This window comes from Pinus tabuliformis, chromosome 5_2 (genome assembly GCF_031772625.1).
Source record: "Pinus tabuliformis cultivar Carrire ecotype Pingquan chromosome 5_2, CPIR1, whole genome shotgun sequence".
In the NCBI taxonomy this organism is placed as follows: Eukaryota; Viridiplantae; Streptophyta; class Pinopsida; order Pinales; family Pinaceae; genus Pinus; species Pinus tabuliformis.
In genome coordinates this window covers 888,317,706-888,328,698 of record NC_142306.1, presented here as the reverse complement: position 1 = coordinate 888,328,698, position 10,993 = coordinate 888,317,706, and positions in this window count along the sequence as shown.

The following is a 10,993-nucleotide window of genomic DNA, read 5'->3' as shown; positions in this document are numbered from 1 at the left end:
TGCTCCTGCATATACCTTGCGCGTTACCTTGAAAAGTGTACACACCGGGATTGATGAATTAATGTAGGCAAGGGCGTTGAATAGTTTATTCACACTCGGACACCAAAATTTTGGCATCGTTGTGAGGGAAGGCTAATAAGGTGCAAGACATTATTTGTATCGACTAGAGGGTCAATCTATCATCTTAGGGAGGGAAGTGCTACCCTGCTCTAAGTCCAGAGTGTAGTATTTTGATTTTCGTTGCTTTTATTGTTTTTGGTCCATCATTTCCTACAGAACCTGCTGAAATCCCCAATGATTATTGGAGGATATTCATGGCACCTACAACCTCCACTATTAACTTCCCAATTGGGGATCTTGGGACTGGCGCACCAACAAAGCCCATTCCTTTAACAGCTTTACCTAGCTTTCATGGGCTTACTTTGGAAGATCCCAACACGTTCCTGTTTGACTTTGATATTGTATGTCAGGGGTATGATTATATAACGGATGCTCATAAATTGAAAATCTTCCCTGCTACAATAAAGAGGACAACCCTGCGATGGTTTATGGGTCTTGGAGGAAAGACTATTTCCACATGGGATGAGATGAAAACCACTTTCTTGGAGAAGTATCAAGACTACTGTAAATCACAAGATATTAAGGAAGAACTTTTCAAGTTTATTCAAAAAAAGGACGAAAACATGGAAGACTGTGTGGAATGTTTTAAATAAACGTTGCAGAGATCAGGTCACTCTGACCTGGATAAGGATATCTTGAAAATTATCCTTCTCTGGGCCTTTCGAGAGGACTCTTTGGAGTTGTTAAACATAGTAGGAAAGGGAGATATATCAAAAGAGGACTTCGATACCATCTGTGAGCTGTGCATCCAGTGCTCAAGGGGAGTTGCAAGGAATAAACAAGGGATTCGGTCAACGAAAGTATCTGGTGGAGGTGTCACAAAAGTAGAAATTGGAAATCTGCTGGATAACTTGAGGACTGACATCCTGAGTACCCTGTCTGCACAAATGGACACGCTACAAGTAAAATAGAAACAACTGGAATTGGAAAGAACTATGGCTATATTTTTCCCAAAGTGCAGGAAGAAGCATCCACAGAGGGAATGCCCATTGAACTCTGTCTAGGAATGTGCAATCTGTGAGATGAGTCATGCAACAAGTTCATGACCCTCCTTGACATGATTGAAAGCGGTTTTCCAAGGGACAAGTGAAGAGATGGAGCAGTTGTACTTTATGGGACCTAAAAAGCCATGGCAACCTCGACCACCAATGGGAAATCAAGGTATGTTTTCGGATCCATTGTCAAGCCAGGGGTAACTCCATTTTGGCAGAAAACTGATACCATTTATTTCATTAGGTAGCTATTGTTATATACAAAGAATGTGACTGCTCAGTTCATCTTCTGATGATTGTTCACATTCCAAATTCTCCCAATCGTAGAGGATTAGGTGTCAACATTCCCCCCCTTAATCTAAATGGATGTTGGTGAGTCCAAGCATCGTTCTAAATCTTTCAAGCTTTTCTCTTCCAAGCGCTTTGGTGAAGATGTCTGCAATTTGCTCATTTGTGGAACAATGATGGAGATGGATTGTTTTGGCCTCAACATGATGTCGGATCAGATGATATTTAGTATTGATGTGCTTTGTACGATCATGGAACTTTGGGTTCTTGGCCAACTTTATTGCAGAGGTGTTGTCAATCATGAGTGGAGTTGATTGTACTTGTTTTACCTGCAAATCTTCAAGAATTTTCCTGAGCCACACAATTTCTTTCATTGCTTCAGCTGTTGCCACGTATTCTACTTCTGTTGTGGAATCTGCTGGAACTAATTGTTTGCGTGATCTCCAAGAGACAGCTCTTGATCCAAGACTCATAGCATATCCTGAAGTAGATACCCCAGTTTCTTTGTCTCCATCGAAGTCTGAATCAGAGTATCCAATCAAGCTGAAGTCGTCCACCTGTGTATACTTGATTCCAAGGTCTTGAGTTCCCTTCAAGTACCTTAGAACTCTTTTTGCAGCAGACCAATGTCCCTCACAAGGCTTTTGCATAAACCTGGAGAGGATTCCAACAACAAATGAAATGTCTGGTCTGGTAGTAGTGAGGTAGATGAGACTTCCTACAAGCTGTCTATACTTTGTTGCATCCTCAAATTCCTTTCCTTCAATAGATGTGAGCTTTAAGTTTTGTTCCATTGGAGTAGAAAGAGGATTGCACTCTGTCATGCCAAATCTGTTTAACAAATCTCCAATGTATTTCTTTTGAGAAAGAAATATGGATTTTGGATGTTGGGCTACTTCAATGCCAAGATAGTAATGAACATAGCCCAAATCAGTCATTTCAAAACTTTTCCCCAATTTCTTCTTTATGGATGCAATGTAGCTTTCATTGTTCCCTGTCATTAAAATATCATCTACATATACCACAAGATATATAACTGTTTTGCCAACTTTCTTGACAAATAAAGTTGCATCATCAAGATCAAAATGATTGAAGTTGAGTTTCAGAAGATGCTCAGTTAATTTTTCATACCAGGCTCGCGGTGCTTGTTTGAGGCCATACAAGGACTTCACAAGTTTGCATAATTTTTGTTCATGTCCTTTCACAGCAAATCCTTCAGGCTGGGACATAAAAACATTCTCCTTTAGATCTCCATTCAAGAAGGCAGTTTTTACATCCATTTGATGGACTTTCCAACCGTTCTGAGCTGCTAGTGCAAAGAGTGTCCGGATGGTGGCCCATTTTGCTGTGGGGGCAAAAGTTTCCTCATAATCGACCCCTTCCTTCTATGCAAATCCTTTTTCCACAAGCCTAGCTTTGTGCTTGTCAAGTGAGCCATCAGCTTTGTACTTGTTCTTGTAGACCCACTTGCAGCCAACTGGTTTGGTTCCAAATGGAGGATCAACCAGCTTCCAAGTGTCGTTCTTTATGAGGGAATCATACTCCTTTTGCATCGCTTCTTTCCATTCATCATGAGAAGCAGCTCCTTTGAAGGAATTTGGTTCAAAATCTGTAGACAAGTTCAATTCACAATCATAAGAAACATCCATATCAATAGGTGAATTAGAGTCATCTACATCACCTCCATTTTGTCGGTTTGAATTTCTGGTTCCTGTTTTTCCAATTTCATCAGGATGAACACTTTCAAGTGTCTTTGTCAGCCACTTTGGGGGACCTTTCTGAGATGGTCCAAGTTGCTCTATTGATTGATTTGGGACTTAATCAAGATTGAGTCTCCCAATTCTATCAATTACATCATTCAAAGCATCATTCATTGTTGGAGTTTCATTCGGGGGAGAGTGTTCTTCAGAAGAAGATTCCACATGTTGATCTAGTATAGGAATCCCCCCTTCAAGATGTGGAATCTGATTATCAAATTCTTGAAATGATTTAGTTTTTGCGAATCTATCCAAGCAATCAAGTTGCCGCTCAACAACATTGTCAGATTTGGATGATTCAAGAAAAATTACATCTCTAGATACAACAAACTTTTTATTTACTTCATCATAGAGGCGGTATGCTTTGGAGGTTGTTGAATACCCCAGGAAGATACACTTACGACTTCTAGCACCAAGTTTGTTTCTATGTACCTTTGGTATCAGAGCATAACAGGTGGAACCAAAGATCCTGAGATGTTTTACCGAAGGAACATGTCCATACCATAATTCATAAGGAGTCTTGTTTCTTATAGCATTAGATGGACATCTATTCTTTATATATGCAGCACATAGAACATCATCAGCCCAAAATATTATCTTTACATTTTTGAAGAAAAGCATGGATCGTACCATATTCAAGATTGTTCTATTCATTCTTTCAGCTACACCATTCCGTTGGGGATTATAAGGCACAGTTGTTTGATTTTTGATCCCATGTTGGTGAAGATAGTTTTCAAATTCATTTGATGTATATTCTTTTCCATTGTCAGTGCGAATAGACCCAATATGAGATTGTGCATCATTTTCAATCCATTTATGAAAATTCTTGAATGTTTGAAAGGCATCAGATTTGTTCTTCAATAAATAAACCCAACACATTCTGGTGTAATCATCAATAAATGTCATGATATATTTATTTCCATTTGCAGAAGGAACAGGCATTGGACCACATAAATCTGAATGAATGAGTTCAAGCTTCCTATGTGCTCTTGAATGTGAATCATGAAAAGACTGTTTGCTATGCTTTCCTAGAATGCAAGCATCACATTGCTTATGTTTCCTAGGAATTGTAGGCAAACCAGTAACACCATTTTTCTTCAATAAGCGGAGACTGTCATAGTTTAAATTTCCAAATCTAGCATGCCATAATAAACTTGATGGAAGTGTACCTTCTTCATGATGAGAAATATATGAGAAATGTTGTGCATGAGCAGAGGTTCCTTGCAGTTTGAGAAGCCTTTCTTCTTCTATTCCCCTCATGACAAGTGAGTGGTCAGAAGCTTTTCTTACCTCAAGCTTGCCATCAAACATATGAATGGAGTGACCTTGCTGGCGGATGTGGACCAAGGACAGCAAGTTTCTCTTGAGCTGTGGGAGATATAGAACATGATCCAAAAGAAAGTCTAGAAGACCAGGCAGTTTAAGCCTGATGGCTTGATTTTTGATTGATCTGCAAAGTACACTGCTCCATCAACATTGTCAGTGAAATCTTCAAAAAAATCTTTTCTATGAGTCATATGACAGGTTGCTCCTGAATCAAGCAACCAATCATTTTTCGAAGAAGCAAGTGAAGCATTAAACAAATCTTCATTTACTCCAATGTTACATTGTGCCTTAATATAGTGAGCGGATTCAGGTGCTTTACCTTTGTCTGTATCATCAGTTTTACCTTTCTGTTGGTTTCTTTTCTGCTCAATTTTGTCCCATGGTAGCTTGCATGTAGAGGCATCATGTGATCCATTTCTTTTGCAGCAAATGCAATGTAAGTCTGCCTTTTCTCCTTGAGAATGTCCCCCCCCCCCCCCCCCCCCCCCCCCCCCCCCCCTCTGAAATATCTTCCTCTTCCTCTTCGTCCACCTCTTCCTCTTGCAGAATCTTGAGCAGGATGCTTTTCTTTATGAGCAAGGCACACAATCTCTTCAGAAGATTCAGGGGTTGTCTTCTTTCCAAAGGCTTTCTCTCTTTCAGCAAAATTTTTCACAAGAGAGTCAAAGGTTATATCTTTAAGATTTCCATTTGCTTGTAAAGACTCAAGATAATTGGAGTAAGTAGGATAGAGTGCCTTGAGAAAAGCAATAAGAGGGATATCTAGCTCAACCTTAGTGGATTTGATATCATGCATCATAGATTTTACTTCAGATGCAAGAGCAAGAGGATCATTATTTTTCAGTTTAAGAGTGAAGAGTTTAATCATGAGCTGAACAACTTCAAGTGCAGAATGTGAGTCATAGAGTTCTTTCAGCTTTTGTAAAGCTTCAAAGGCAGTTGAATATGATGAAATATGGCGACTCACCTCTTCCTTTATAGATGCTGCGATTAATGCATAGGCTTTGTTGTTCTTGTTTTCCCAAATGACGAGCTCTTTATCTGAGGTAGGTTGTACTGGGTCATTGTCTCCTTCTCCGACACACACTCCTTTCCACAACTCATTGAAGATGAGGGTGTGTTTTATCATCCGGGACCATTCAGGATAGTTCTCCTTGCCAGTGAGAACTATTCCTACCATGGAGATGATTGAATGCATTCTATAAAAAAAAACTTCTGCTGATAGAAAAAATACTTCTACTGATATACAGTGAAATTGTACTCAAAAGGGAAAAAAGATTTCAAATACTTTTATGTACTATGTTTCTTCAAATCCCTCCAATGTTTATAAAAGGATCCTCATATAATACATCCACCATATTCCATTCTACAAACTTAGTTCATATTCCATTCAACGCATATCTACAAACTATTCAATATATATATGTTGGTCAATATATATCATTCAATATATATGCTGGTTAATATATACCATTCTACGCATAAACCCACAGCGCACATATAAACCCACAGCGCATAGCTCATATAAACCACAACGTTAATGCAACCCACAGCGCACAACTCACATAAACCATAGTGTTAATACAACCCACAGCGCTTCAAATACCATATAAACAGCGTTAATACCATGTCAGCACATTCAACGCAGTTCAATACACCATACCAGCGTTTCAAATACCATATAAACATTAATTTAACAACGTACACAACAATTCAAACGCTGTGTTAAAAATTGGACAGCGTTAAAACCATCATTCAACGCATTCAAATGAGCCTTTTTTTTTAACGCAAAGCCCAGCTCTGTCACTGACATTCTTTCAAGCTTGTGTGCGCAGAAATAAATAACTTTAGCAATATCTCACAACAAAGGTTCCAAAAATCGCACTGTTTCATGCACAATCCATCCTACGGTGATACAATCTTTTGTTACCTGAAAGTTTTACTGTCTTTTTCCAGAAAAATGAAATGGCTCCTTCGACCATTCACGCAGCCTCTGTTTGAAGAATCTCAAACGTTCTGCTCCAGCAAACATTCATGTGACAGCGTCTGGGCTTCCAGCAATCACCGACAGGATTGAATGCATACTCCAGCAATCACCGCAGAACAGTCTTTTTGCTTCACGTTAGGTTCACCATACCGCCGTTTGTGGAATAACGCAGTTACTGAAGTTTCAGTCTTCAACCATGGCTAGGCAGAGCGTAGGTAATGGCAGAAAATGTTATGGCGTTCAGCGTTCAGACCTGCCCACCATGTCAGGCCTGAGTATATAGAATATGACAAACAGAGGGCGCAGGCAATGTCAGGAGCAGCTCTGGAGGAGCAACGCAGGTATATGGAGAGCAGACAGAGGAGTTACAAGGAGCATGAGAGCTAAAAAGGAGCTGGCTCTGATACCATGTCAGGCCAGGGGTAACTCCAGTTTGGAAAAAAACTGATGCCATTTATTTCATTAGGTAGCTATTGTTATATACAAAGAATGTGATTGCTCAGTTCATCTTTTGATGACTGTTCACATTCCAAATTCTCCCAATCGTAGAGGATTAGGTGTCAACATCCATCTCAATATTTCGGTAATTTTAATATGGGTCCTCAGTCCATGCCTTATCCACCTATGTGGCTCCAATACCCTGGCAGGAATGGGCTCCTCAAGCTAGTTCGAGTTCTTCCTGGACTTCGAACTGGCGTGGACCTTCTCCTATTGGGAAATTTGACCAGTCAATGCCACAGCAACAACTCCAGTTTCCCTCTAATATGCCTCCTTGTAATCAGCCTGCTCGTCCTCAACTTCCTATCCAACCCAATCCGAATCCTAACAATAAAGGGGCTCAACAAGCTGACACCCTCAACCTACCTTCTTACAACATCTCCACTGCAGAAATTTATGAGATGAATTTGAGATCTGGGCGGGTAGTAGATGCTCAACCCTCACCTGTTATCATTGAACAAGTTGACAGCGAGGCAAAGGAACCAGAAATAGTTGAAGAGGAATCGAACCGAGTTAGTAAAAATCAGACACCTCCTCAGCTGCTAATTACTCAAAAACACCAAGTTGAACCGCCCTATCCAGAAAGATTGGCTTTGAGTAAGCAGATCCCTCAAGTTGAGTTTGACTTGTTAGGGGAGTTACAAAATTTGTTTGTTAAGATCCCCCTGTTACAAGATATGAGGGATGTACCTATATATGCAAAAACTCTCAGGGAATATTAAGCTAAGAATCCTAAAAATAAATCAAGGGACCCACTCACCATTCATGTGATGGGAAAACTATCAGATTTTATGATGGGGAAGGTCATGCCTGTGAAATATGGGGATCCCGAGAACCCAATTTTAACCGTGCAAATTAATGGAGTAGAAATTCCAAACAAGTCGGTAGATTTGGGCACTGCCATAAATGTCATTACTGCTAAGACTATGCATGCATTAGGTCTTCGAAACCTAAAACATACACCTACCATATTAGAGCTAGCAGATCGATCTACATTTAAGTCTATAATGAAGTTAGAAGATATCACAATCTCAGTTGATTCATGGCACTACCCTGTGGATTTCCTAGTACTGCAAACACAGTCCCCAGCTGGTGGCCATCCCCTGATTCTAGGAAGACCGTGGCTGGCAACCGCAGACACTTACATTGGGTGTCGTTCTAGGCATATGGTTATCTCAAATGGGCAGGTTACTAAAATCTTGTGTTATACCCTCCCGCAGAACCTAGCCCATCAGTGAAACCAGCTAGCCGCAAGAAACCTTTACCAAAGGAAGAATTTGAATCTGAAAATGAGGAATTAAGACCAGTCCTTACTATTGGACAAGCCCTTTAGTTGAAAACAGAAATAGAAGATGACACAATTACTACTTTTATTAGTGATCCCTGTTCTGTTTCATATTCAAATCAGCGAATCCTAGAGTCGTATTGAGCTGTGAAACGCAGGAAAATATTGGAACAACAGATGGGTTCGATGAGCTACCTACAATTGCATCCCATGACAACATTTATGTGGAAATAGAGCCATGGAAGACCCTGAATATTAATCCAGATCTGTCAGAATCCCAAATGAAACAACTCTTAGATGTTCTTCAAAAACACAAAGAAGCCTTCGCCTGGGACTACATAGACATGAAAGGGATTCCTGCCAATCTATGTACCCATCATATATACATCAAAGAGGATTGTCGTCTTGTGAGACAACCCTAGAGAAGGATGAACCCTGCTCTGAAAAACATTGTCAAGGAAGAACTTCAAAATCTGTTGGATGTGGGATTTATCTACCCCATTTCGGATAGCCAATGGGTCTCCCCATTGGTGATTGTCCCCAATATGTGTGGATTACAGAGAATTAAATAAGGCAACGCAGAAAGACCATTTTCATTACCATTCATTGACCAAGTCTTGGATACTTTGGTTGGGATGAAGTTCTTCTCCTTCCTGGACGGATTTAGTGGGTATAACTTGTTAGGTTCCTATACCAATAGGTATCATTTCTCATGATTGACTATGGAAGTGCCAAATATGATCATCCTTTCCATGCTGCAAAGGTTCCATATTTTGTATATAGATAAAGAAAATTAAAAAATGTAAAGAGGGTATGCCCTAAAAGAAAAATCAAAGGGCAAGAAGAATGAATTGGTCAACAAAAGAAAAAGAAAATGAACCCCAAAGAAAGACCAGGAAAGTGGCCAGTCAAAATGCCACTACTATCTCATTTGTGTAAAACAAGTTCACAAAGTGCAAAAACTGTTTTTAACACGCTTGATGGATAGCCCAACAGTTCAATCTGGGCCAATCCATATTTAAATTTCCTGTTGTAGAATAGAGAATGAAGGTTTTCCCAAACAGTTCAGGCTTGGCAGATCACTAGCTAAGTAGAGAAGCAAAGGAGCCCAACTGCTTAATTTGGGCCCTTGGAAGAGATAAGGGTAGATTTAGATAGGAGGAGAGTCAAAAGAAAAGAGCAAATCAGGGTTTGCAAGTTCAAGTGCACCCAATCAAAAAAGAAGAAAAAATGTTAGGAATGGTAGAATGGGTAAGTAGATTGAGGTTGCAGAAACAAGTCTATCAACAGTGTCATCTTTTTCAATATGATCTACTTCATGGATATCTCAAGTGCCATGGCAAAGGTGTGATGACAGATTAGATGTTGCATGTCTAACTTCCCCTCTCCTCCCTCACAACAAATATTCACTAACATCCCTTAAAGAGATTGGGATCTGCCCAAACTCTTAACTTCACTCCATTTTCAGAAATCTTAAGAAAAACTACAGGTTTACTTAAGAGCTAAAAGCCACATTTCTTGTGCAAAGTTTTATTTCTCCTAACACCCTAAAGCCTAGGTGATTCAATTTCATGCACCTAGCGCCTCCCCTCACATTCATATTAATATTCTAACTTTATCATATAACTCCCACTTATATTTCCCCTCCCCTATTATATATAAAAACCCACAAAAACCTAAAAATATTGTAAATACCCCGCCCCGACCTAATATGGCTATAAAATATTCTCTCGGGAGTCATTGGTCCACCTAGGACCAATAACAACCCGCCACTTGTCACCTTGGGATTCGTTGACCTCCGGTTGAACAAATAACCATAGTCGTCGCGCAAAAAACATTGGAATTTGATTAATATTTGCTTAATCAAATAACCACCATTATTAAAACTCCTAACCCAAAGATTATAACCCTACCAAACGTTATTAAGCATTAAACTAATGCGCAGGTCCCCCGTCGTAAAGCCCCATCACCTACCCCTCCCGTCAACCGTCCGATCTGGCGTTATAGATCCAATGGCCCGCGTTGATATCGGAGCCGCCCTGGTGTACGAGAGTTAGCGCCCGATGGAAAGCGATTTTCCCGCCGTACCCCAGGACGCGTGTCTCGTTCCCATTGCATCGGGCCCGCATTGACATAAACCGCTCCCGTACAAAAAGCGGTCTGATGGAAACCATTTACCGCCTTCTATCCCCGCCGCGCACGTCACCCGCCACGTCGACACCTACGTCAGCTCCCCCGCCACTATGTCATCTGTCGTGTCTGCCCTGTCACCCATCCACGTCATCAGCCACGTCACCTTCCGTACTCCGCTACGCGACAAAGCTACATCATGATGATTTCATCCCAAAAAAGCGCCAAAAAGGCCCAAATTTCGTTAAAAGTCGCGATATTCATAGTTTTATTTTTTTTATTTTTTATTTTTATTGGTTGCGGCGAATGTGCATGGGCATTACGTTCAAACTCGCACCAACACTCCAGTTCGCCACCCAAGCAAGTTCAACCTGCAAACCCGACTCCCCAGCTCACTCTGCAACTGCATTTCGCACCAAACTCTCGTAAAACAGGTATTTACCCGTCAATCACCCATAAACCCTGTTTTTTACATAATTTCTCTGTTAAAGATCACCGAGAGAGCTAAATTCGACTCAAATACACTGTTGCCTGCAAAGCCTCTGCGCTCTAACTCACTGTTTAACCGTGTTTTCGGGCAAAACCTGCTAATTCTGTGGCCCTCTGATAA